The 27,697-nt window shown below is 35.6% G+C and overlaps 1 long non-coding RNA gene across 1 annotated transcript in view; it reads left to right on the top strand.

Annotated features, from left to right (window-relative positions):
• LOC122805861 overlaps positions 1 to 20,220 on the top strand; it is a 418,789-nt gene extending 398,569 nt beyond the window's left edge. Inside the window, exon 3 of the long non-coding RNA XR_006365475.1 lies at positions 19,973 to 20,220. This is a non-coding gene — a long non-coding RNA (uncharacterized LOC122805861). The remainder of the gene's footprint in view (positions 1 to 19,972) is intronic.
• The last annotated feature ends 7,477 nt before the right edge of the window (positions 20,221 to 27,697 follow it).

Below are 27,697 nucleotides of genomic sequence, written 5' to 3'. Positions count from 1 at the left end.
AAGATAACTTCTGTGGGGCTTTATGAATTTATGTAGTGAGTAATCCAAAACAGTTTGAGAGATCTTGATCATCTTTTTTGTAGAGACACCATTCTGTTTGAATCATTGAAAACATGGAACTGAAGTAAATAGCATCATCTAGTGATAATCTTAGAAGAAGCAATTATCTTTAACTGCTTGTAATATATAACTGAAGGTGAAAGAGTTAAACGTTTGCATGTTTGTGGAGAAGCAATGCGTAGAACAAGGCTCAAATTTAAAATGCACCATGTGTTTTATGCACCTAATTACCATTTTCTTGTTTTCCCTTACTTTTACAAAACTCATTTTGTCAGTTTTGCATTTTGACTTGCACCTTATCTTGCACTTTGTTCAGTTGATTATTTTTTGTGTATAGTAGTTGGTTGCAGTTGCTCTTGATAAGGCTTTGTCTGTTTTTAGCAATAGACTGCCCCTTGATTATATCTTGTACTGCAAACTTATTCTGAATTCCTGATTTTTTTTTTCATTTTATTAACATAACAATCTGTAGCCTCTGTAAAGAAAAATGGTAAATAGTTTCTTTTTAGGGTCACAGCAATTCTTGAACTTCTCTTTAACTGCTGCTGTTCTGTGTTTCTCCTCTTTTAAAAAACGCACATTTTCAAGGCTTATTTGTTGGCAACATGCAGATATGTGACATACTTTACATATTCAGGCTTCTTTTTTATTCCGGTCAGAGAGAGAGAGGAGTAAACCAAATTTCTCTATCCAAAGCTTCTAGCTTTCTGCCAAAGGAACTTCATCAAGAGAATTTCTGTTGGGTGCATTAGGAACACTCATATTTTCCACTGAAATTCTATTCCCCCATTATTGGCTTTGTCCAGGTTTTTTGTGCTAAGAGGTTGAGACTAGAGCTACGGTGAGAAGTGAGAAATGAATTCACTAAATGATAGCTATTTAAGTTTCAGTCTTCCTATCATTCAGAAAACTGCTGATTTGGCATAGTGGTGTGTTTCTCTGACTATAATGCACAGGGTTCAAGAGTTGGCAGTGAAATGCACTGTGGTAACACAACATTTTATTCTAACAACTTTCCAAAATGTTTATCTCCACCCCGCAAAAAAAACTGAAATTGAAAATAAGTGCACACTGCTGTCATTTTATATATATATATATATATATATATATATATATATATATATATAACTATAGTGTGGGTGTGGAAGTAGACTTTTATGATGAACATGTTCTGAATTGGGCAGTTTTGCCATTATTGGTTCATGCATTTTGTTTCATTGCCTACTGGAAAAATGTTCAAACAATAAGTTTAAAATGCGGTCTGTCTAACAAGTGTGTTATATTATACAAGGGATATAATTTAATAAAGTCAGGAATCCACCTTCAACCACCACATGGCCACAGTGGTGAGGAAATCCTTTTATTTTATACAACTTATAAGTAAGGGTATGATATCTAGGTTGAAAAAAGTCATTATTCCATTGTACTCTACCCTTATCAGATCAGTCATAGAGTACTTTGCCCCTTCAGCATGTACCTGTCCGTGCATATGTAACAACTAGACTGACCTCAGAAGTTCTTTACAAAAAAGAATACAAGGCATAACAAACCTGCCTTATGGAGAGAGGCTTAAAGCCCTTTCCCTCTATTTAGTCTCCTACAGATTGCTGAAGGGTGATTTATGCCTGGCTTTCAAGGCACCTGCAAACCCTACACTTATAAATCTCCTGCATATTCATAAGTCACAGGGTACCAGAAATACAAGGTCTAGGGACTTAAACAGAACATGCTGGAGAAACAGATATATGTACCAGAGACTGCCCCTCCTATGTAACAGGCTACCCATCCATGTGAAGCTGAGTTTATCAGTTTAAGAACAACCTGGACCAGTGGATGGGGAATAGAAAACGTATACTTGGCCTTGCACCTGTGTCCCTTATGGACAGAAGTAGTGTATAAATGCCTGGCCTCAGTGTCCTGTTTGGATACAGGACATCATTATTCTTGCAGGAAAACTTGGTTAGGCTTAGAAAGGCCCCCTGTGTTGTTAGCCTAATAACAATCTATGAATTTATGAAGTTATAAATCAGAAATTCACGCCTGGCCTAGCTCCTATGTCTCTGATGGACAGAGGCAGTCAGTAAATCACTCCCTATATAAATCAAAATTTGTGGATCACATTTGGGTTGCACAGCTAGACGTATAAGGGCCCTAGTGGTCATTACCTAGTATACACCTATGAACGTATGAACCTTTGAATTTATGAACTTTAGCACAGCATACCATATGCATAATCCCAGCATTTGCTGGATATATGAAGACTGCTACATCCCAGGAAGTGCTACAGCTAGTCACACACAGACACACACATGTACACACACACACACACACACACACACACACACACACGCACACACACACACACACACACACACACACACACACACACACACACACTGTGTGTGCAACCTAAGTATTCAGTATGGGTATATTTCGCACACCTAGTAGCAGGTAGCAATGTAGACAGTGGCTGTAGCATAGCTAGGGTAGGGGGAAGGGGGCAGCTACCCTGGCCACAAAGCGTAGGGAACACGATCAGCAGATCCATCTTGTTGGTCACTGCAATACCAAGATTCAGAAACGAATGCAGGTATTCCATTTGTGTTCAGAAATGAAGAGTTTTAGTGCTCTGTGTGTGGTACAAACTGTAGCAGCTGTTTTCTCCAAGCAGTGTGCTGCAGTTTAAAAGGAAAAATAGTTTTTTTTCTCAGTAATTCTTGTCTCTGGACTTCAGAACTGAAGGGCTTTAGTGCTCAAGGATTGCAGCAGCTGCTTGATACTAAAGTTCCTCAACTACAGATGAGGGGGAATCTGAGTGGGGCCACACTTCTGGACAGTGTAGCTCTTGCACTTACTTCAGTGAACTGTTCAGGTGCAGATTGTGCGAAGCACTGTTTTAATTCACTACTAAATTTAGCTGTCCTGTGGCATCCAGCCAGCATTTCTTATTATGAAATGTACACAGTTACATCTGTCCTGTAATTTAAGTCAAGACAGTGCAAAACTATATCCACATATGGCTTAGGTAGATAGATCAATAGATAGATATGGGTATATGTTCACAACTGGTCAATCACCAGACAATTTTAAAACATGAAAATGTAAAACATTTTTATATATGCAAGCCTCCTGCATTTCACACTCCCTGCTAATTATACATACAAACTCTGAGATTCTAGTACAGTGGGGAAAGAGAAATTCCCCAGTCTCCATTGTACCATGATCTCACACAGAAAAAAGCCAGTACATTTGATAAACTGATTTTTATCAGCTGTAAAGGTTTTTTACTGGTCAACAAAATCAACTGTTGTGTTGACCACTTGTCAGCAAACTATATATATATATATATATATATATATATATATATATATATATATATATATATATATATATATGTGTGTGTGTGTGTGTGTGTGTGTGTATATGTATATATATATATATATATATATATATATATATATATATTTTTTTTTTTTTTTTGCTTTGTTTCATTCCAATGATGTACAGAAATGTGAACACTTTTTTACATATCACCAGACTGTGAAGTTGCAGTCTCCTTTAAAACTATTAACATTTTGATGAAAATAAATTCTGCTTGGATAAGAAATTCAGATGCAGACAGAAATGTAATTTGTTCTGACAGAAGCATTAGTCAAATCCTTGTCAAACCATTTTAACATCATCTGCTAAGAAACTGTTAATACGACATTTAAAATGTATATCTGTACATTTATACTATTTCTTAAAGGCACTCAGAAATACTTATGCTTTTTTCATAGTTCTTAGCAAATGGATAAAGAACAATAAGCTATCAATAAAGAGTAGATTTATGATAAGATGTGGTAATTTTTGTCTGACATATAATGCAAACAGATTTGTACAGCGGTGAACTCAATTCTATATTAATACCAATCTAAAACCTCTTAAAGCAGATATACAGTGCAATCTGTGCTATGACAGACCGGACAGTTCATATCATATTATTATAGAAGAAACCAAAATTTACTGGTTAAAAAAAAGGATTATTTAAACCTGTGTTGCACCTTTGATGTGAGAACGCAATGCTGATCAGCATTGTAGCACAATTCCATGATATTGCAATAGTAGCACAATTGCATGTATTTACCTTGCATGCACTTAACAGTATTGGCAAATCTTGTTGATGACAAAAAATATAATTTTCTAGTAGATGACATTACACTATACATCTATCATTTGTGTAGTAATGAAAGACAAGGGTAAGTTTCTGCCTTAGAATTCTCACACCAGTGTATGCTCAGTATACTCTAGAAGGCAGTAAATGTCTTGAAAGAAACATAGCATTATTGTTTAACACTGTTCATAAAGTCTTTTATTTGTTGTCTGAATGGAAAGCCCTACTACAGTTAGCTTCCCTCTTTTACAACAAACCTCTGAAACAAGGTCTATATAGCTCACTATGCTTACATTTGGTGATGGATCCATTCATGGTGCTATAACCTGTTGGGTACTACATAGTAACGCTTACTGTTGATGGAAAAAAGATGTTGTGATGTTCCTGTATAACATGCCTTTTAGAAATTATAATTATATATAAATGCATCCATATTTCCTTGCAACGGTTTCATATTTTACTAAATAGCTTTAATCAACATCAGGTAGAAAATGGACTGTAATTCAACAAATCACCTGAGATGAATATGCTTTCAAAGATTGCCTATTAGAAATGCTTGATTAGAATGCAGTGTCAGTGATGCAACAGGCAATACACTCACCTTTGGTGTAGAAAGCTCTGGGTTCTATTCCCACACCAGATAGATGGATTGCTGACACTGCAGTGCAGTATAAGGGTATTCTCAGGTGGATGTACAGATCTCACAGCACCTATCAAAACCATAATCTAATTTTCTTTAGTATAAGTTACAATACCCATTTTCCATTAATGTAATTTCATTAATATCTTAATTTTATATTACCTATATTACATAAAATACTTTATCTAAATCTATATTAAAGTTTTTATCTATGTTTTCATAATATCCATAGTCACTCATATACATTTTTATATCTTCACCATTTTTAATATGTTCAAAAAGGTTTTCTATACCTACTTTTTTCCAATTTTTTTAACTCTCTCACATTTTAGGAAAACATGTTATTTTATTTCTTCTTCCCCACAATATAAGCATAGTCTTTCATTTTTCCTTTTTTATAAGGCATATTTGCTTTAACAGGTAATTTCTTTTTTCCATCCTCTCCAAAAAAATATTGGCATTCAACATTGTACTTACTTCACCTGTTTCTTTCTTTAATTGCTTTAATCTTTGCTTTTGAGACATTTTCCCATGGACCTATACAATCATTTATTCATGATATTATTATATCATGCCTTTCTGTCTTCTTCAACTTCATCAATTTTTTATTTTCTACATTCTTATTCTTTAATAATGCTCTCTTTCTTCATTGAAGCATTCTTTTGTTCTTTTATTATTTCTTATATTTTCCCAAAATTCCTTATACTTCAATATAATTGTCACTATTTCCTTATTCTTCTCACCTAGCCATTTCAATACTTTATATAAGTTAAATGAAGGGGTCTATGTTCGGCCATCAAAAAAAAATTAAATTAAAGAGCTGTACATCAAATGTTACTCAATGAACAGTACTTTTAATGAAAAGGCATGTCTTTGTAAATAAAGTTATCGAATGGGCATAGTTGACCAACTTAAAGGAACTGCAATCTACTACCAGCTTACTGGTAACTTAGCTTTAACAGAACCTGCCTTTTCTCCAATTTAATGCAACCTCAGAGTTGGTATATGTAATCAGGGGGTGTGGGGGCACAGCCCTCCACAACAGAAGGATTCAGTAAATACAGGACAATAGTCATGTGAGGAACTTTGCCCCCCACACCCCCCCTAATTATATATATCATCTCCAAGTTTGCACTAAACTGGTGAAAGGGCAGGTTCTGTTAAAGCTAAGTTACCAGTAAGCTAGTAGTAGATCATGGTTCCTTTATGTTGGCCAACTATGGCTATTCAGTGATTTTATTTTCGAAGAATGCCAGTACATTAAAAGTGCTGTTTGTTGAGTAACTTTCATTATACAGCCATTTGATTTAATATTTCTTCAGTGGCCAAACATAGACCCAAATGAGGCAGCATACACTATTGGATTTATCATACATAATCTTCCATTTTCCTTATCCATATATAAAACACCCCTTTTAACAGGATTTTGTCTTGATCTCTGTACAAAGGAAGAAAAATATTTCCAATAACAGCTTTTCATATCCACTAGGAATCATGACAATGCTAGACAAATATGCTGTATTTCCTAATAACACTGGATTAATCAAGTATACTTTTTTCTTACAGACTAATCCATACATTTTCCATAATATACAAATATCTTTTATTTCCTTTATTATTAATCCCATCCTTTCTCTTGTTCTTCTTTATCAAAGTTTATCCCTAAAACAGATATTTCCTTCATAAAAAATTGAGCACCTGCTATGTTTATTGTATCACCCAATCCTTTACTCATTTCTTTATTGAGTCCCATACCTCTTTTTCTTAAACCTTCAGCTAAATAAATAAATAACTTGTCTCATCCACTTTTTATTTTTAGTTGTTATAGTAACATCATCTGCATATGACATCATAACTAGAATTTCAACCACAATTTGAATTGTATAACTTGCATTCTTCATTTTCTGATTTACCTCTCTAACTACTGTATTCATAACCAAAGCTAATAAAATATTGCTCATGGGACAGCCTTGACTTATACCATTATTCATAGCTATTTCTTTACATATCCTTCCATTAATTAAGATCCGTATTTTATAATTCTCATAGGCTGTTATGCACACTTGCTTGACCTTATTATTAATATTGTATAAATCCATTATTTTCCACAAAATGTCACAGTGTATAGAATCAAATGCTTTATTAATATTGCCAACCATAAGTTTTACATCTTCTTTCTGTCTGTTTATATCATCTATAATTACTCTCACTATAATTAGTAATTCCTGGCATCTCTTTTATACATTTTTCACTATGATATACTGCTTCTTATTTTCAAATCTCTTTTGTTTTATTTTCATAAATATCTTATAATCTGTATTATTTAAAACTATTATCCAGTTTTTATATATTCTATGTCATCCTTTTTCCATATTGTTTGTTTGTGTCTTTTGGCTTTTCCCAGTTAGGGGGCGCCACAGCGGAACTCCGGTCCGCTAATGATTGGTAGTGGATTTTTACATACCGGGTTACCAGCCCTGATGCACAACCTTCAACGAAGGCACGCCCCATTCTTGTATGCCTGCACACAGAAGACGCTCTAGCTGAGAATCGAATGGGACAACTTCTTGCTATGAGGCGACAACGCTACCGCAGCACCACCACTTTTTCCATATACATTTTAATGTTCCACTTAACAATTTCTTATATTTTAATCCACCATTTAACTGTTAAATACACATATTAGTTCTTTTGCCATTCTTCTAAATTTAATATATTTCAAACCCAATACTATCTGGGCCTGATACTGATTCTGTATTCAGCTGTTTACATACTTTTACTAATTCATGTAACACAATCTCTTTCCCAAGTTCTCTGTTATTTTACTCTGAGAATCATTAACTTCTGATTGTATCTCTAACTCATTTTATTATCTCTTTCTGCATCTCCCTGGTTTCTAAGATTTCATCTATTCCTGTCTCCTTTCCAATCCTTTCTTCATCATTTTCTTTACCTTTATTTTTACAATCTATCCATAAATTCCATTGTTTACATTTTTAACATTCAAGTTCACATTTTTTCTTCACTCCCTGTTCTGTTACATATATAATATTTCATCTTGTCACAACTATTAATTAAATGCCGTTCTTTTCCACAAAAATAACAAGATTTTGGTTGCCCCCAGTATTTCATCACCACCCCTGTTACCATCAGTATTTATAACACTTGGAATATGTACAATTTTATCCATTCCCATTTTCAGAATAATATTATAGCCCCATGCACCAGTCCTAAACCCCTATTATCATAAACTTTTCAAATGTCTATTATTTCTTTGCATATATTTTTAAATATTATTTTAAAGTCTCTCTAAATACTTATCTTTGGAATTGTATGTGTACTTTCTTTTTTAGTCTCTCAAAAAGATGTCCTTATTATATATTCATTCCAGGGATTGTCATTCTGTCTTTTTTCATATCCACACAAAAGTATCTGCATGGCCTGCTCAGTCTCAAAAAATATATATCACAAAATGTCTCCTTGTTAATTAGAATAAATGTTCTTACCTATTGTCCTTTTGTTCCCAATGGTAGAATTACATTATCTCATACCTTGTATCTGTTCAATTCCTTTTCCTTTTTATTCTGTATTCTTTGCAGAAACTTTCTTTTTATGCTGTCTTCTTGTCTTTTTATATCTCCCCCTCCTTCCTGTAGCTGCTACAGTCTCTGCATATGTCATCTTTCCACTATTTCCCTCTGACGTCTGCTTTACATCTCCTTCATTTATTCTCTACATTATATTATCCCAGGAAACCTTATTCTTCGGCTTACTCTGATTTATTAAATCATGCAATATATCATCCCACAATCTTCCTCACTGCAGGGTTGCATTCATACACTCCTCTACAGCTGTCTCCTTGACTTGCTCAAACAACCTCCTCTGGAATACCTCCTCCGAATCCTCCATCACAATATTATATACTGCTTCTGAGCAAGCAATCACCTCTGCTCGCTGCTGCTGTTCCATCTTGCCCACTGTCCTCCCAGCCACCTCCACATTAGGAATGGGACATGTGCATGTATTTGCATTTCAACAATGCAAATACAGATCATGAGTAGGGGAATTTGCCTCATGCCCTAGCCAAATTTCCCTTAGTAGTATAAATACCACCTAGGGTGTCCCTTGAGAAGAGGCCACTAGCCTAAATATATATATATATATATATATATATATATATATATATATATATATATATATATATATATATATATATATATATATATATATATATATATATATATATATATATTTATATATATGGTTTACTTTCCCCCTGGCAGAATATGTTGCCAAGTAAACTCTGGGATCTTTTGCTTCATTAAACTACTAGTTTAAAACTGCATTTAACAAAATTCAGATATGTGACAGAAAAGCTCATGCTTCTGAGAAATAAGATTGCTACTTCATAAAATAATCAATGAATAAGATGTGTTTCTCATTCCATTCCTACTGACGTCTGTGTCACATGGATGCAGTGATGTGACAGCCCTTGAAATCAAGTGCTGAAGTCATTGTGTCAGTTGTAATGAAATCATACAATATTATTTTGTTTAGCATGCAAGGTGTGAGCTCTTTTTGTACCCATATAACAGAAATTTATTTGTATCTATGTGCTTTTGTTTTGCAGTCTGTTGGAAGTGCAACATTCTGTTCAGATAATTTATATGATGCCTTTGTGAATCTGACCGGAAATATAATTCCTGGAGATTTGTGTTTTTATTTAAATGCTTCAATTATCTCACCACATGAAACATTTAGGAAGTTAGAACATGAATCAGTATATTTGGAAATATTGGAAAGGTTGTAGCTGACCTTACAGAATTTAATTTCAAAGTAATGAAAATATTACATTAAAAATGTTTGATATGCTACAGCTTTTAAAAGTTCCCACGTCTGTTCTAAAGTGGTGAAACAGTGATCATTTAAGGGCAATAAATATCTTTCAGCTATGCATACCTAATCATTCTTGAAAACACATCTTCTGTTAGCACCATTCAAAATTCAGTGGCAGATTTATCATGCATCTCAAAACTATGTTTATACATGACCTCTTTATTATTTGTTTGCTTGTATCTTATAAGAAATATTTTGATAAGCATATATTCATGAAGTAACTGACAGTGATGTATCTTTTCCGTCTTTGGTGTCTTCACAAAATAATTTCAAATGGATATTTCAGCCATTCCTCAGTGCCATGCAATTTTTGCAAGAAACTTTTAGTGTTCATAATTACTGATCATGACATGAATATTCAGCCAACCATACCTCACATAAATGTGATATTTCAGAATACAGCTCAGTCCTTAGGAAAAAGTCCTATTACAATAGTTATATGCTTCACAAAGATGAGCTTAAACCTTATACCATCACTAGTAGAACACTGGAAAGCTGTTCTTTTAGCTGATACATAAACCAGTTAAATTAATACAAACTAGTGTCACTATATAACCTTGATAACTGGTAACAATCACAGCACAGAAGGTAATATGTAGTATTATCTGATTTATGTGCACATTACTTTTTTCCAGTACCCTTTCTAGGGTTTACTACAAGTGCTCAAGCACCACTAGCTTTCAGCACACTTCCCTGCAGCCTCTTGTTCTTTTTGGCAAGTCCCCTAACTCCCACTGCCCCAATTCCCATGCATTACCACTAAGCTAATTATCCCTCCCAGAACTCTGACCCTAACCTGAAAAACAATTCCCAGTAGATGCCTAAACCTAAATTACCCCTTGCCTACCTTTCCTAACTCTAACTCTGAGCCAACTTCTGATCACTCTCTAAACTTAAAATCTCCCCCTCCCAACCCTAATACTGAGCCAACTTCTGATCACTCTCTAAACCTATAATCTCCCCCTCCCAACCCTAATACTGAGCCAACTTCGGATCACTTTCTAAACCTAAAATCTCCACCTCCCAACCCTAATACTGAGACAACTTCTGATCACTCTCTAAACCTAAAATCTCCCACTCCCAACCCTAATACTGAGACAACTTCTGATCACTCTCTAAACCTAAAATCTCCCCCTCCCAACCCTAATACTGAGCCAACTTCTGATCACTCTCTAAACCTAAAATCCCCCCTCCCAACCCTAATACTGAGCCAACTTCTGATCACTCTCTAAACTTGAAATCTCCCTCCCCTCTGACCCTTTCACTCAGCCAACTCCTGATCACTCTCTAAAACTAAAATCCCTCTCCCCTCCCTAAATCTAAAGCCTTCTTCCCCAGTTCTCTTCCCAACTTACAGGTTCCGTGATGGGACCCTGATAGCTTGTTAAATAAATTTGTTAGAATTGGACTGTAAAAATTATTGAGTTATTCAAAAACAATGTCAATCAATAACAAACAATAATGCAGGAAAACTCAGATATTTTATTCTCTAATGTACATTAGGAGGCAAAAAACCATACACAAAGTTGTATAGAATTTTGACTGCTTTATTGACCAAAACACATTGGTTATATACATTTCATTATCAGTTTTGCCCACCTCACTGGTGTGGTCAGTGACAGGGTCTTTACATCACAGTAATTCATAAAAAGTGCTGAATTTGTGTTTTCAAAAGTCCTTTTCCCATGAGAATGTTGCAGCCTTGCAAGCAGCTGGTCAGTCACGATGACCTCCTGAGGATGTAGCCAATTCAAGGTTCTCTGATTAGTTCAAATACAATAGATGTATGTCTTTCTTAATGCCTCCCTTTGTCTTTCTTGTTCCCAGCTGCGCACTATCAGAGATAGTGCGCACAAGGCTACTCTCCTGGTGGAGGCAGGAAAGAGGACACACATGCGAACAGATTTATTATTTTCTAACTTTGCAAAATAATCTTTACTTGAAAGACATGAGCCAGACTGCATCTGCAAGCTGCCAAGGTCAAATTTCTGATTACACTGCAGCTTGTGCTTCAAGCAATAATATGCAGGTTTATTTCTACTATTATTCTAGTAAGACAGAATTAAATGCATTACATAACCTTTATTCTTTATTATGGATTTAAGTACATTTATTCCTAACTAAAGCACACATTTCTCTATATATTTGATCACACAACTTATATATGTTTGAATGTTTAAATACACATCTTCCTAAGCAGCACACATTGTAAATATATTTTTCTAGGCAGCATGTATGTAAATATATTTTCTAAGCAGCATGTATAGATTTTTCTAACATTCTCCCTCCTGTTAATGCATTTTATTCTGTTTAAAACATAAACAATATTATTTCATTCCTCAGCCTTTCCTTTCAAGGGCTTTCAGCTAAGTAAGTCATTGGTTTTATATTTCAGAAAAAGCATTATTTGAAATTAATCTTTTAATTTCAACACTTTGGTAAAGAGTTTCAGTAGCAGATATATTAACAAATTTTTGATTAATCTTTTCATGCAGGGAATTTCACAGTAAACACATGCTCCTATTAGGAGTATACCCACACAAATAGCAATTAAATGTTTAATAGGATGGAACCCCACCCCCCCAAACAGATTCTGGAAAAAGTCCGTCAGTGGGTTTGGGCCTGGTTTAGTCATTGCTGATACTTGCTGAATTACCTCTAGGTGGTCATTGATTTCATGTTGGTTGTCTGGAATGTACGCACAGCATTCTTCTTCGTGTACCACCTCTTGCCGCTAGGGTGAAGTAAAGAGCCATTCGATTTTGTAGCACAACAGTTTTTATTGCATTCAGTTCATTAGTCACCAATTTTAGGGTGGAAAAAGTTGCATTGCTTATGACTTTTTGACAGCTTCCTCAGCTCCCAGATCGATTTGACTGCTCCATAGGCTGGTGGCATTTCTGCCCTGGATATAACACTGTTGCCCAAGTTCATATGAGTCAATTTACTTTTGTCTTTCACTGAATTATGGCCTTTTCAACCAGCTTCGATTTTACCAACTGGATTCACAGGGTTTTTTTTTTTTCACTGGACCTTCAGATTCTCGAGCTGTTTTCCTTACGTTTCGTATTTTACCCAAAGGTAATTCTGCAGTATGTCTTATTGCTGAAACCAGATAACCCAAAACAACTGCCGGACCAATTCTCAGGTAACCATTTATATGCCTTTTTCCCACAAATAAAATCATTACTTTGGTACTGATACGTGTTATCCCTGCATGAAACATTTTCCTATTCCTAATAGACAATTGCTTAGTTAAGACTAGATTGTCACATACTACATTTAATGTAGTTTTCATTGAACTTAGATATGAATCATGGTTAGTATTACAAACAGTACCCCCACTTTTGACTTTAATGTAACATTTATAAGACATTGTTATATTACCATTACTCCAGCCCACCTGGAGGGTATTACTCTTGTAGAGACATACAATTCCTTTTTGTGTGAACAGGTAAAAATAAAGCAATTTTGTCCTGTGATCTCACAGTTTCTGTATAAAAAAACTTTCCAAAGTCTTATTTTATCCCCAGAGGGACAGAGGACGTTAAAGTCTATTATATTTTGTTGGTATAGCTGTACAAACTCAGCAATTTGAAATGTGCATAGTTTCTGTATACACTTGCTTCATGGCCAGGTACGTGTTAAAATTTGGATGCCAGTCTATAAACAGTTCATCACGTCTTCTCACTTTCACTTGTGTGGTTGAGTGCAGGAAAAACCACAATAAGAGAAAAATTGTCACACTTATAGTTAACAAATACATAGTTAAAATAATTATGCAATAGTTCTTGGGTTGCTCTGCTTTTTGTCTTCTTTACTCTTGGCCATTTTGCCCTTGTGTATCAGTCACAAAGTTTTTATTCAGCTGAAAGTTCTTTTGTCTGAAAAAGAGTTAAACTGCAAAACAGATTTATTTATAACAGTTTCTTTATTTAATTAGCTAGTGAACTGTCAGCCTTCAGCCCTGCAGGCATGAGAGCTTTTTACTGAGGCACATAATATGCCCTTTCAAATACTACTTTAAAGGGGATTAAACCCTTCACATTTGTTACTGTTTTCATGCTCAGCAATGCTAGAGGTAAACAGCAAATCCAATTCTTCTGAGTCTTACTCATCAACTTTCTTAACTTGTTTTTTTTTAAAATCCCATTGTACCTCTCCACCAGTCCTGCTGACTGTGGGTGGTAAGCACAGTGATTCCTTAAGGAAAAGCTTCTACCCATTTTGAAAACATATGTATGATCACTAAACAGTATTTTTTTCCTTCACACTTATTCAACTCTATGAAGTCCATACAAATAGTATGGAATGGATATGGTGGTGTAGGGAAACTCCCTTGCTTGTTTTAAATGCTCCTTGTGCATGGTGCTTGTTACAAGTATGACAAGCTGCACAAAATTTTATTGTATAATTTATGTATCCATATGTTTGGAATATTTTATTTACCAACTGTACCATCCCCCCTGTTGAGACATGGCTCTGCCCATGGCTCAACAAAGCTGCATTTCTAAATAAATTAGACGGTAATATTGTTTTTTCCTTTGGAAATGTACAGTCCATTTTAAAAATTGCACCTTGTTTTACCCAGTTTTGTTTTTCTGCTGTTGTAGTAAGCATTTGCATTGTTTTTAACATGTCTAAATGTAAAATCTCAAAGGGCTGTAATTTTTCATTAAAAAAATAAAGTTCCTGAGTCTGAGGCTGCTTGCTTTGCAGCTGCATTAGCTCGTGCATTACCTTTTGAAATCTTATCCTGTTGTTTTGTATGAGCTACACATTTACAAATAGCTACTTTAGTAGGCAACTGAATAGATTCTAATAGCTTCAAAATAAATTGCATGATTAATAGGTTTTCACTGGATGTAATCATCCCTCTATTTTCTTTATTATTGTGCAAACACATGCACTGTAGAAAAAGCATACTGATTATCAGTATATATGTTTACTTTTTTTGCCTTTTACTAAAATACATGCTTCTGTCAAAATTACCAGTTTTGCTGTTTGAGCATACAAGTTGTGTGGCAAAGTTTGTGCTTTTAAATTTTTAGTGTCTGTAACTACTGCATACCCCACCAGATTTTTCCCTGTAGGACCCCTTTTGCATGAGCCATTTACGTAATATGTCACCTCAGCATTATTCAAGGGCATATTTGTAAGATCTTGTCTAGGTAAAGCTAACTGTTTATATGAGGTTGACTCAGCAGTATGGTCATACATGAAAGATGTCTAGCAGGAGAAAGGTATGCAACTTTTTCTTGTGGCAGAATTATTGCAACTGCATGAGGCATTCTCAATGTGAGAGGGTGGAATAACACCATTGAGGCTGAAGCCTGTACTGCCATTGCTGCTGCAACTACTGCTTGTACACAGTGAGGCAAAGATTGCACCACTGGGTCTAACTGTAATGAATAGTAAGCTATGGGGCATTGCTTATCCCCATGTTGTTGCTTTAATACTGATGTCATGTACCATTGCTTACAATCTATGGTCTAAAAAAAAACGTTTGTGATAACTTGGAAGTTTTAAAACTAATGAAGAAGCTATTAACTGCTTTAACCTGCAGAAAGCCATTTCTGCTTTTGTTTTCATTGTAAAATAACTTGGTACCCAGTTCCAACAAAAATTAGTTGTACCTAGGAAAGACATTATTTCTTTTTTAGTTGTTGGTTTGGGTGCTTGCAAAATTGCTGTTTTTTTCCTTTTCTCTTTCCCACTATTTAGTATTTTACCTTTACTGAATATCACATATTCCAGGTATCTAACCTGTGTTTTTTTTTCCCAAAGTTTGTAACTTACTCTTGTTTACTTTGTGTCCTTGTATTACTAAAAATTTTAACAATGCTACTGTATTTACCCTGCACTGCTGCTGGGTGCTGCTAGCAAGATGTCATTTACATAAAGTAAAATTTGACTACCTTCTGGTGGGGTAGGCCCTGCCAGATTGCTAGCCATTTTTTTGTGCAAATATTATTGGGCTCTTACAATATCCCTGTGGTAGTCGTGTATATGTATACCTTTTACCCTGAAATGTAAATGCAAACCAATATTGACTATCAGGATGTATAGGTATTGAAAAGAAAGCATTGCTTATATCTACCACAGTAAAATACTTTTGTTGTGGCTTTAAATCATTTAACAAGGTATGTGGGTCTGGCACCGTAGGTGCTTTAGGTATTACTGCATTATTCACAGCTTATAAATTTTGTACCATCTGCCATTCCCCGTTTGCCTTTCTTTAACAGGAAATAGGGGTGTATCACATGGTGAATCAGGAGATTCTACCAGTACTCCTTTTTTGAGTAATGCTGCTTATTATAGGCTTAATTTTTACTTTTGCATTCTTTCCCAAAATGTATTGTTTTTTTCTGTGGTCTAAAAGCTGACTTTGGGGTAATTGTAACTGGTTCTGCTGCTTGAATAAGCCCTACATTTAACTTGCCTGTTGACCACAGAGTTGTTGGAATTTTACACAAGGCCTTTTCTTTTTTTTTTAATAAAAATGCTAATTAGCTGTCCTTACTAGATTGCAAGTGTACAGCTGTATGTGTCTGTGTCAACCAATTCAGTTTTGTTTTTATATCCCTTGTCCTGACATTTTTAAATCAGTCTGTTTTCCCATTTTGTTACCTTTTTTTTCTAAGTCTGCCCATTTAAAACTTTTGTTTTTTGTCAAGCTGACATGTGGCAGTCTATTGGACTTATACAATCTCATGAACTCCTGAGGTAATAAACAGCTTACTACACTGTTTCCCTCAGTATCCCAGCATAAAGTTTGTAATATTAATTTGTCAGCAGGATTTTTACTTATATTTTTTATTAGGTCCTGGTGTGCTACAGTAGTATGGAGTACAATGTAACAAGTGCTGCTGATCAGTGTCAAGGGAGGGTACCTTACTGATGGCTACGTTTATCAGTTCTTTGGTTACTGCCCCTGGACCAATCATAACTAGGTCCTGGCTGTACCAATAATAGGCTTCACCCTCTGATCACACCACAAGAGCATTCATTTGTCTTTGTGCTTCCATACCCTGCATGGTAGGAACTACTGCTATGCCAAATATCTGCACAAGGTCTTTTCCCAGTAAGTTTACTGGATATTTTTGCAGAAACTACAATTTTACTTTTCTGAGTCATACCTGAAACAGGGTCAGTTATTGCTATATTATGGGAAAGTGGTTCCCTGTATAGCTGTCTATTTGCTGCTTTTACTAATATATAATTAGGTGATTTAGAATGTTTTGGTAACTTGGAGGGGTGTATCAAAGTCCGTGATGCTCCTGAGTCACACAGGAATTTGACCTTTTTTCCCTCCACCAGAAGTGTTACTTCTGGTTTTGTATTTGCTAGGTAGAGCTCCAGGCTCAACAATGCTAAATCTAAAATTTTATTTTCATTTTTATTCTTTACATCTGTTTGTACTTCCTCTATTCCCTCTACTACATTCACATTTTCTTTTTGTTTATTAACCTTTCCTGATGATTTTTGGTTATTATCACTATTATATAGTCAGTCCACATCTCCTTTATCTTCTGTTATTGCTTTCTTATTTTGTTTATAGTCCCTAGCTAGATGCCCTTTTTACCTGACTGTAATACAAATACTTCAGCTCCGTCTTCAACAGTGAAGACTTGTGCCCTTTTTTTTCTTTTTACTATTAAGGTGTCTTTTAGTACGTCTAGCATACTCAAGTAAGGCTTGCAGCCTGCTTGTTCAGTGATTTATCATATGCCTCATAATAAAACTACTAACAGAGGCAATGCAACCTTTTAAAAATGTATATATATATTTTTTTTAATTGTTATTTTAAGCATTTTAATAATCTAGCATAATATCCATCTACTGTCTCATTTCCCTGCTGTATGCATTAATTAATGCAAGTCCAGTCTGCTCTAAGTTTTCATTTTTCAGAGATTCTGTCTGTTAGACCTTTCACTCTGTTGTCTAAAAAATGTTTCAGAATTTTTAAGCTTCTGTTTTCTTTTGCCTGACGCCCTGCATCAGATTAAAGCTTGTTTAAGGAGTTTAACTAGTGAAAGTTTATCTAGTTTACTATCAAATTTATAGTTGTTAACACATTTTGCAAAATATCTCACATTATTTGCTTACTGTAATTGCATATGCTTCACATTATCCGTTAGGGGCGGATTTCGTGATCTCTTAGTGCACTGATTTCCCATGTCTTAAAAAGACTGTTACGTAACCCTTCTCTTGTACCACGTGGTATTTTATTTCCCCATATCCACAGTAGTGTCTAGAATGACTGTTTACTTTGCTTTGTTATTCCCTGATCTATGACTCAAGATACAATACTTTGACTCTCTCTCTCCCTGCTATCACAAACCTTAGCAATAGCACAGTGTAACCTGGTCCCTGATCTAAAACAAAGACAAAGAGGGAAATTCTTCTTACCTGAGCCTCCTGCTCTTATTGTTTCTCCTTGGGGCCCAGTCTTCCGCTTTTCAGCCACAGATCAGAAAGTGGACAGCCTCTTTACATACAACAATTCAGTCGGAGGTCTTTTCACTTTAAGAAGAACCATTTTTTTTGGCAGCTTCTCCTGCGTAGATTTATTAGCACTTATGCACTCTGTGACCTGCAGCTTACCAAGGGAATTCCGGTCCGAAGGACCAAAATGTTAAATAAATTTGTTAGAATTGGACTGTAAAAATTATTGAGTTATTCAAAAACAATGTCAATCAATAACAAACAATAATGCAGGAAAACTCAGATATTTTATTCTCTAATGTACATTAGGAGGCAAAAAACCATACACAAAGTTGTATAGAATTTTGACTGCTTTATTGACCAAAACACATTGGTTATATACATTTCATTATCAGTTTTGCCCACCTCACTGGTGTGGTCAGTGACAGGGTCTTTACATCACAGTAATTCATAAAAAGTGCTGAATTTGTGTTTTTCAAAAAGTCCTTTTCCCATGAGAATGTTGCAGCCTTGCAAGCAGCTGGTCAGTCACGATGACCTCCTGAGGATGTAGCCAATTCAAGGTTCTCTGATTAGTTCAAATACAATAGATGTATGTCTTTCTTAATGCCTCCCTTTGTCTTTCTTGTTCCCAGCTGCGCACTATCAGAGATAGTGCGCACAAGGCTACTCTCCTGGTGGAGGCAGGAAAGAGGACACACATGGCAACAGATTTATTATTTTCTAACTTTGCAAAATAATCTTTACTTGAAAGACATGAGCCAGACTGCATCTGCAAGCTGCCAAGGTCAAATTTCTGATTACACTGCAGCTTGTGCTTCAAGCAATAATATGCAGGTTTATTTCTACTATTATTCTAGTAAGACAGAATTAAATGCATTACATAACCTTTATTCTTTATTATGGATTTAAGTACATTTATTCCTAACTAAAGCACACATTTCTCTATATATTTGATCACACAACTTATATATGTTTGAATGTTTAAATACACATCTTCCTAAGCAGCACACATTGTAAATATATTTTTCTAGGCAGCATGTATGTAAATATATTTTCTAAGCAGCATGTATAGATTTTTCTAACATAGCTTCTGACCTCTGAGGCAGCTCTGAACTCATGTCTGTCTTTGAGCAGCTGCTTGACCGGGGGGGGGGGGCTGGATAGGGAAACAGCCTCTCAAGTTCATGTGGTTGCAAATTCCTGGATTTCAGGCAACTGGGTGGGGTTCAAGTGGTTGTAAGGTACCACCTTTTCTAAGCTAATGTAAATGAAGGAATTGATTACTGACTGGTGCAAATTAACAGGATTAGATGCAGTTCTAAATTTAAAATTAAAACACTGGATATTTTACTGGCTTTGGCTGATGAAAGGAAGCTTCTGTATGCATACATATCCACTGAATAGCTTGCATTTTAATATAAGGCAATTACACTAGTGGTATTTTAATTAAGTTTAGTACTGCACAAACCAAAGTCATGTATCCCGGGGAAGGCACATTGGCTTAAGTAACATTAGGTAACACTGTCTCAAGGCAGTTTGATTTTGGTTTGGCCTTAGTAACTATGAAATAACAACAATTGCTCTGGAGATATTTTTCTGAGTACTGAATTCACTCATTTATTTTATTAGATGTTACTTTACAAATTATAATGCATTCACATTAATTTACGTTTAATATATTGCTTAAGGTCAGTACTGTACAATGATTGCTAACATTGTTTGTATTTTAACCATGATTAAATGCTTCCAATGACTTTCATTTCATTTTCTAGACACTTCATTTTCTGAATCCATCAAACAACCTGAACTACCTCCAGAACAAAAGACTACTAAAGATAATACATGTGTTAGTAGCATACCTGATTATAATGTTGGAAAAGGCATCAGAAAAATATCATCAGTTGAATCCCAAGGTGATGAGAAATGGTCAGGATCCACTTTATCATTGTGCTCTCCTGGCAGACAGAAAACCAAACTTTCTAGAACAAGAAATACATTATCATTTCAGCAGTCAGGCAATGGAGGTAAGACATAACAGACTGTTTGCTTCTTCAGAATCACAGACTTTCTATACGCTCATCTTCAGAAGTGACTTGTCAACAATGCTTTGTTCAGATACATGCAGTGTATTGCTGTATTTCTAGAGGCAGTCTGTGAGCATCCAACTATTATATCAGTAAGTTCCCAGAAGTTGCCACAGAAAACTATATCACTCTGTTTCTTTTGCCATGACTCAGTGCATCAATGCCAACTTTTTGTGTGAAGGAGGAATCAACCATTTAAGTTTACAAAACTCAAAATAAGCTGTTCTTTCTTAGGCTTAAATCGCCTGTGACAGTGTCATTATTTGCATAGCATTTTATTAACTTTCTTAAGAAATATCAGGTGTTGGGTACTAATCAATAGTTTAACAATGAAGTCTGGCAGTTAGTGTCAAGGATTACTGCTATGAGCTGTTAATGAGCTGCTTCCTGCAGTGCAGGGTTTGAGTCCCTCAACCTCCACTACCTTGCTATGCAACTCTGAGTAAATCATTTAACCAGACAGTGCCCTGGGGCATTTGGGAAACTGTGCTGGGCTTCTCAATGATTTCCTGGATCAAATGCTTAGTAACTATAGTAACTACCTCTAAACCTTTAAACTTTCAGCTGTATCTTCTGTAAGTTGTGTTTGAATGAGGTACATATGTTAAGGGAAACTTTATCCAGGTAATGCAATACTGGGAGTTGCATCTAACAGTAACATATTGGTATGATCTACTAAAATATGATTAAACTTGCAGATGGGTAGCTGGAATGATGCTAGAAATAAAGTGAGTCTATCTATGGCTGTGGTAATGGATGCACAAAATGTCTGTGCTGTACTTTAAATCTGAAAAGAATCTAAATACATAACTTGACTTCAGCTTGGTCACATTAAGTAAATGTTTTAGAACAGTTTCTGAGAGTGGATAACTAGCTCATGATTAAATAGTAAAATAATTCTTCCTAGAGCTCAATAACCTTTATGAGTGACATTGATGAACAAGCTATCAAGTTTAGGATACATGGTAAATGGTTATGGACTGCATTATAAATTATCTGGACAAATATTTGCACCATCTAGTAAATATAATATAGTGTTTTTTTATGTGCTGTTTGCCCCTCTACCTGCCAATAATCAAGCCTCCATATCTGGAATTATAGGTTGATAAGTTCACAGGTGTTTACTAGGCTAACGACCACAAGGGCCTTTTTAAGCCTAGCCATGCATCCCAAATCTCTGACAAGTTCTGCTACCCTTGATAAGTGTAAGCATGGGCCTGGGAGATTAACCATTTACAGGTTACCTGTGTCCATTAGAGACATAGGTGCCTAACCAGAGATGAATTTTCGGTTTCCCATCCAATTGTCCAAGTTGCACTTGAATTGGGTTAGGGGGGAACTCTGCTTCACAGGGATGGGGACCCAGTTTCATAGACAGGGTAGTCTCTCGGATACATATCTATCTCTCCAGCAAGTCCTATTTATATCACAGGCAAGGTTTAAGTCTTTAGAATGGGTAATTCTGGTGCTGTTTGTTTTGTGGAAAACAGAACGTAATTTAAGGAGACGAATATATGAGCACATACGGGGCATTACCAAAAAGAATGATAATAATGCATTATTTAGACATACACAGAGTTGTGATGAAGCTGATTTTAAATTTTGGGTAGTGGAAGAAGTTGTTTTGCAAGAAAGAGGTGGTGACTGGGAAACCAGACTGGAATTTAGAGAGATGATTTGGCAGTTAAGGTTAGATGCATGTGGTATATATGGTTTAAATGACCACATTTCTATCAGTCCAACCCTCAAAATACTTGCAGAAGACCGAAAAAGACATTTTTAGCGTTATTACAAGTTTAACAACCCCCTGACAAATACTATATTAAAATTAGAATACTATATTAAAATTAGGATATTATATTAAGAATTTTTAATATTTAATATTATATATTAAAAAATTACAAATATAAATGTACTATATACTAACATACACTATAATTTTATTTATATATTTTTTATGTATTTATTATTTGTACACATTTCAGTAAGATTTATACCTGATATCTATTTAACAATTTTATGTAGATTAGGCTGAATTTTATTTACATTTTGAACATTGTGTATAAGTTTTATGTCTATGGTACACATTTTTTAAAAAATATTTAAAAAAATATTTAAAATCAAACAAAACATTAATATTTAAACATATGACTACTACACAATATGTATTTATAGTTATCTAAGAAAGGATTTATCTCTATATATAACATATATATATTATTTTTCTTGTGTGTTATAATTATATGTATATCGTTTTTTAGTATATTTTATAAATAAGTTGTTTTTTAGTGTATTTTATAAATATTTTGGGTACAAGTTTTCAAATACTACCAACAATCAATTTGAAGTGAATGGCCAGCCAATAAGGAACTAATTGAATAATTAATTATACTACATGTGATTGAATTAAAATGGAGAATTTTATTGTTTTAAACTGATTCTGAGGAAGTCTCCGTGCAGGAGATGAAAGCACTTAATCAGTTTGTCTGTATTGTGTGCGTTTTACGTTATTAAATTATGTTATATTATTTCAGTATCTTTTGGTCTTTATTGGATTACTGCCACTAATTTGTTGGAGAGTACCTTGGTGAATTTTACGTGAATTTATACAGAGGAAAGCCTTTATTGTTACTGGATTGGACATTTGTATTGCTGTGAGTTGGTGAATTATTGGTTACTAGTTGCTGTTTTGTGGATATGCAGGAGGTCTATCAGAGTAGGGTCTGACAATGGCCTGTATGTCAGGCATAGATCTCCCATCAAAAGCCTGTAGGAGACAGAATACAAGGATAGGGCCTTGAGTTGGTCTGCATAGGACATGTTACTTATGCCCTGTGTTCTTTTAGTGAGGAACCTCTGTGGACATTCCAATTGTTGGATATGCCTGGTTAGGTACATACCAAAGGGGGCATTGTACTCAATGATAGGTCTGATGAATACCGAATACAGTGGAACAATGACTTCCTTGGACTTAGATGCCATAACTTTGTTTATAAGTTGTGCAACACAGAATGATTTCCTCACCACTGTAGACATGTGATGATCAAAAGGCTAGATTACTATTTATGTGTATCCCTAAGTCCCTGACTACTGGGTCAACTCTAAGGGGTATATTGTCAATATGATAGTTACCAAGGATGGATGACTTCCCAAAGGGTACTATTATGCATTTCTTGGCATTTAGTTTTAGTCCATGGCTCTGACACCAGTTGTTTGTCTGTGTCAGCCCCTCCTGTAGAATATTTGTGTCAGTGTGAGATTCAATGACAGCTCCTAATTTGCAATCATCTGCAAATTTAGTCAGCCAGAGACCACTGACATTAGCTTGGACTTCTGGGAATTAAATACCAAAAAGGAGCAGTCCAAGGACTGATCCCTGAGGTGCTCCACTTGTGACTGGCCTCTTTGTAGAGGTGGACTCCCCAGTTCTATCTTCCTGGGTCCTGTCTGTGAGCCAGTTGGCTATCCACAGGGTGACATATGGGTTTGTACCTAACTTCTTGAGTTTGTCAACAATGCCCAGGTGGGGTATGTGTCAAATGCCTTGGCCAGATCAAGGTAGGCAGTGTGGACAATTTTGCCCTCATCCATTGCTTTGGTGACCTTCATAAAGAAGTCCACCAGGATGTGTAGGCATGATCTGCCCTTGATGAATCCAAACTGGATTGGGTCCATTGGCAGGAGGTTTACTATGTATCTCTTGATCATCTCCATCAAATTGTATCCATGGCTTTAAATATAAGACTAGTGAGACTTATGGGTCTGTAGTTTCCAGGGTCTGTAGATGGCCTACCTTTGTGCAGAGGGTTGACTGTTGCCTTTCTCCATTCATGAGGTATGTTTGGAGGCTACAGTTAAATAGTAATTCCAGAGGCCTTGATAGGTCATGTTTCATGAAATTTAGAAGGCATCCTGAGATATTGTCTGGACCCATTGATGCAGTGTCCTTGGTCTTAGAGAGAGCATTAATGACCTGTTCCCTAGTGATAGTAGGGGGAGTTATATTTCCTGAGGGAGGGTTGAGGGGGAGAGAGAGGAGTAAAGTTAGAGCTGAATTTATCAGCCAGGAGGTTTGCTATATCTTCTGGCTCAGTATAGCTGGCTCCATTTACAATGAGCTCTGTACACAACTGTGTATTGCCTTTGAGGTTGCGGACATAGCTAAAGAATGTTTTGTGGATGTTCTTGGCCTGGGTAGCCAAACTTACCTCAAATGTGGCTTTGGTAGACTTTATTTGTCCTCTGAGTTGTTTGTTTAGTTTGATTAGAGTGCTTTTATCCTGCTGGGTGCTGTACCTCCTAATTTTTGCCATGTTTATCTTGAGCTCCCCCCATTTTGAGGTGTGAGAATCATCTATAAAACATCCAGAGAAGTCACCAACTAGCCAGTTATGTGCCGCATCTGCATTTTAGCAATGAGTGCATATGGTATAGGCCCTAACCCATCTTACAGGTGGGGAATGAGTGGCCTGCATCATCAAGGTAGTCATTGCTGCCTTCCTTTGTGCTACAGTCATGATGAAAGGTGCAGTATGAGGCTTGGTGGCTGATTGCCCACACCAGGGCATGCCTTGTGTTGTTGCCACTCCTGCAAGGTAATTTGGCATTACATAGCCCTGGTCTTCTGCCTCCTTCTACTACGTTAGCACACCGATTCTCTTCATGACAAGTCCAACAGATGCCCAAAGCTATAGTTATCTGGGCTGTAGTCAGGTCTTTATCCCTCCATGCCAGTGTAGATGAAAATATAGTTGTGAGGATGAAAGAAGATGTGGCTTAGTATTCTACAGAATGCCACAGGTCTCCTTAGAAATGATCAGCAACACCAAGAGGTCTAAGAAAACTTTATTGTTGCTGAAAGGAATTATGTTCATTGCAAACAGGAATAATTTCATGCAGCTGGGGATAAAGTCCGTCTGCAGAGGATCAATATATGAAGAACATTTGCAGATCAATTTTATTCCATGGATAAAAAGTCAAACAGCTTTAATGGTTCTCTTGTATTTTTAATATGTTACCCAGACACCATGAAAGCAGCAACAAGAAGAGTTTTAGCAGCATGAAAAGGATTTAGCTAGTTTTTGGTAGGTCAAATGAAATAGCATCACAAATCTTTTACTTGCAATGCTTGCAGCATCTAATTGCATCTTTCAATTCTGCAAAAGTTAATGTAGCAAAATAATGTATATACAAGTTCTGTACTCACTTTGTTAAAGTATTTCAATTTAGAAAAAAATACAAAATACAGCTTTATATTTTTTTATTTATATAGCAGTATTGTGCAACAAGGCAACAAACTGGCAGCTTAAGTTTTCACTGTTATTTTTTACTGCATTAGGAAAGTCTAGGTAGGCTACCAGGCTTTCAGCAAACCAGACTGTTTTTGTATCATTCCTAAAGGAAAGCTATCAAACAATGTCTTTCAGGCAAGTAGGTGTGCATCTTTGTATATGGAGCATCTAAGCCAGTTGGTAACAAGTAAATATGAATGTTTAGCCTGTGCCAGTAGTACAGTGAAATAGAGAGGGGCCTGGCTACAACCCAGGCAACCTGAGTTCAGGTAGCAGCTCAGGTGCTCAATGGCAGAGGTAGGGAAGGGTGGGCATGCAAATCCTGTGGGAGGGAATGCATATGGGTGTTCTTCACAGCTGATCTCTGATGGAGACTAGGGACACAGGAGGTTGTTCTTGTGGGGAGGGGATGTGATGTGACTGAGACTCCACAAAGGCAGGATAGTACTCTTGCAATTTCATTCGCCCAGCCTTCCCTGGGATACAACCACCAACAACTCAAGCAGGCTGAAAGTCAGAGTCACAACAGTAATATATCAAAAAAAAGTAACAGAAAGAATGGCTGAAAAAAGTTCCATGTACTTCACAGATTTAATGTATAAACTTCAGAATAACTGGCTCAACAGCTTTAACACAACATGCTTCATCAGATTTAAAACTTGCAGTATAAAACAGAACCATTTAAATAACCTCATTCAATGACATCATCCTGATTAACATATAATTATCTCTTAAAGGCCAACAAATTATTAATTTTAAGATCCTAGTTTAAAACAATAAACATTCATTATTTCAGTGGTCACATTTTTAAAGATGGTTTTAAAGTACACATTTCATTCAACCCTAGTAGCTGATGAGAACTTAAAATATTCATCCATTTTACATATGGAGCTTCACATCTGCTTACCATATTTCCACCTTTATCACCTTTTTAACCACTTGTAAAACTGCAAATTTAAAGTGATGTGTCTCATCATTCTCTATTACATGCTTTGCTAAGGCATAAGTCTTCACTAATCTCTTTATATCCGACATATGTCCAATAATTCTTTACGTTTTCTTTTTGTCTTACCTATATAGAATAAATCACATTTCATACAGATAGCAGTATATACAACATTAATGGTGTTACAGGTTGCATAACTATTATATCTATGCCTGATTTTTGTAACAGAATGAAGAAAGAAGGAATTTCTGTTCATAAGCACACAAGTACAATTATAATGCACTGAAAGATATCCCTCTTTTTGCAGTACAATTTTTCTGTCATTTTAAGATCATTATAACACATCCTTTATTTTAAATTCTTACCTTTCCTATAGACAAACTGTGGATTTAGAAGGACCATCACTAGGATGGGACAGGTGCATGCACAAGGTGGAATAGTGAATACCAACAGGTTACAGCGGCATGTACACAGAGGAGGTACCTTCATGAACCCCCCCCACACACACACACAAAAAAAGTATTTTGATTGATTTTTTTAAATGATTGGATCTTACTGAAATAGGAATTTCAAGCCTGGGGGGATTGGAAACTTTTGACAGTACTAGAAATGCAAAATAGAATAAAGTGAAACATCTCTAACATAAGGTCATGTAGTTCAAACTACATAGGCATCAAAATTAATGGCTTGAGGGCTCCCTGAATTTATAATTTCAAGCATTTGTTTTATTCTCTTCAAATAATCATTGCTAATTTCTTAAAATTGTTACCTCTAAAGAAAATATAACGAATAAAAAGAGCACATCACTCTAAGGTTTTCTACAATGACAGAAGAACCTTCATTTAGTGTTTTGTGTGAAATTATTAATTGTTGAGATTTTCATTCTAGTATCCAAGATTGTAAAAAAGACTGTATTAGGTATGGAGGGGTTCCAAGGTAAAAACCCCAAGACCCCGTGATAAAAGTTAACCAACAAAGGGGGTTGTTGACAAACTTCATTTAAGTTTTAATCAAAATAACAAGTTCTTGGTGTTTAAGTTAGCACTTCTGGTGTTATCAAAAGATGTTAAGAATTCTTTGAGTCTTAGTCAGAAATGGCAAAGAAATTTAAGCAATTATTTGCCATTAATATTACTTGGTTAAACATATGCTTAATCTTAATATTTGACAGTATTT

This window comes from Protopterus annectens, chromosome 7.part0 (genome assembly GCF_019279795.1).
Source record: "Protopterus annectens isolate FY-2018-M chromosome 7.part0, PAN1.0, whole genome shotgun sequence".
In the NCBI taxonomy this organism is placed as follows: domain Eukaryota; kingdom Metazoa; phylum Chordata; order Ceratodontiformes; family Protopteridae; genus Protopterus; species Protopterus annectens.
Note: the sequence above shows the minus strand (reverse complement) of the source record. Positions and strands in the feature narration are given on the sequence as shown.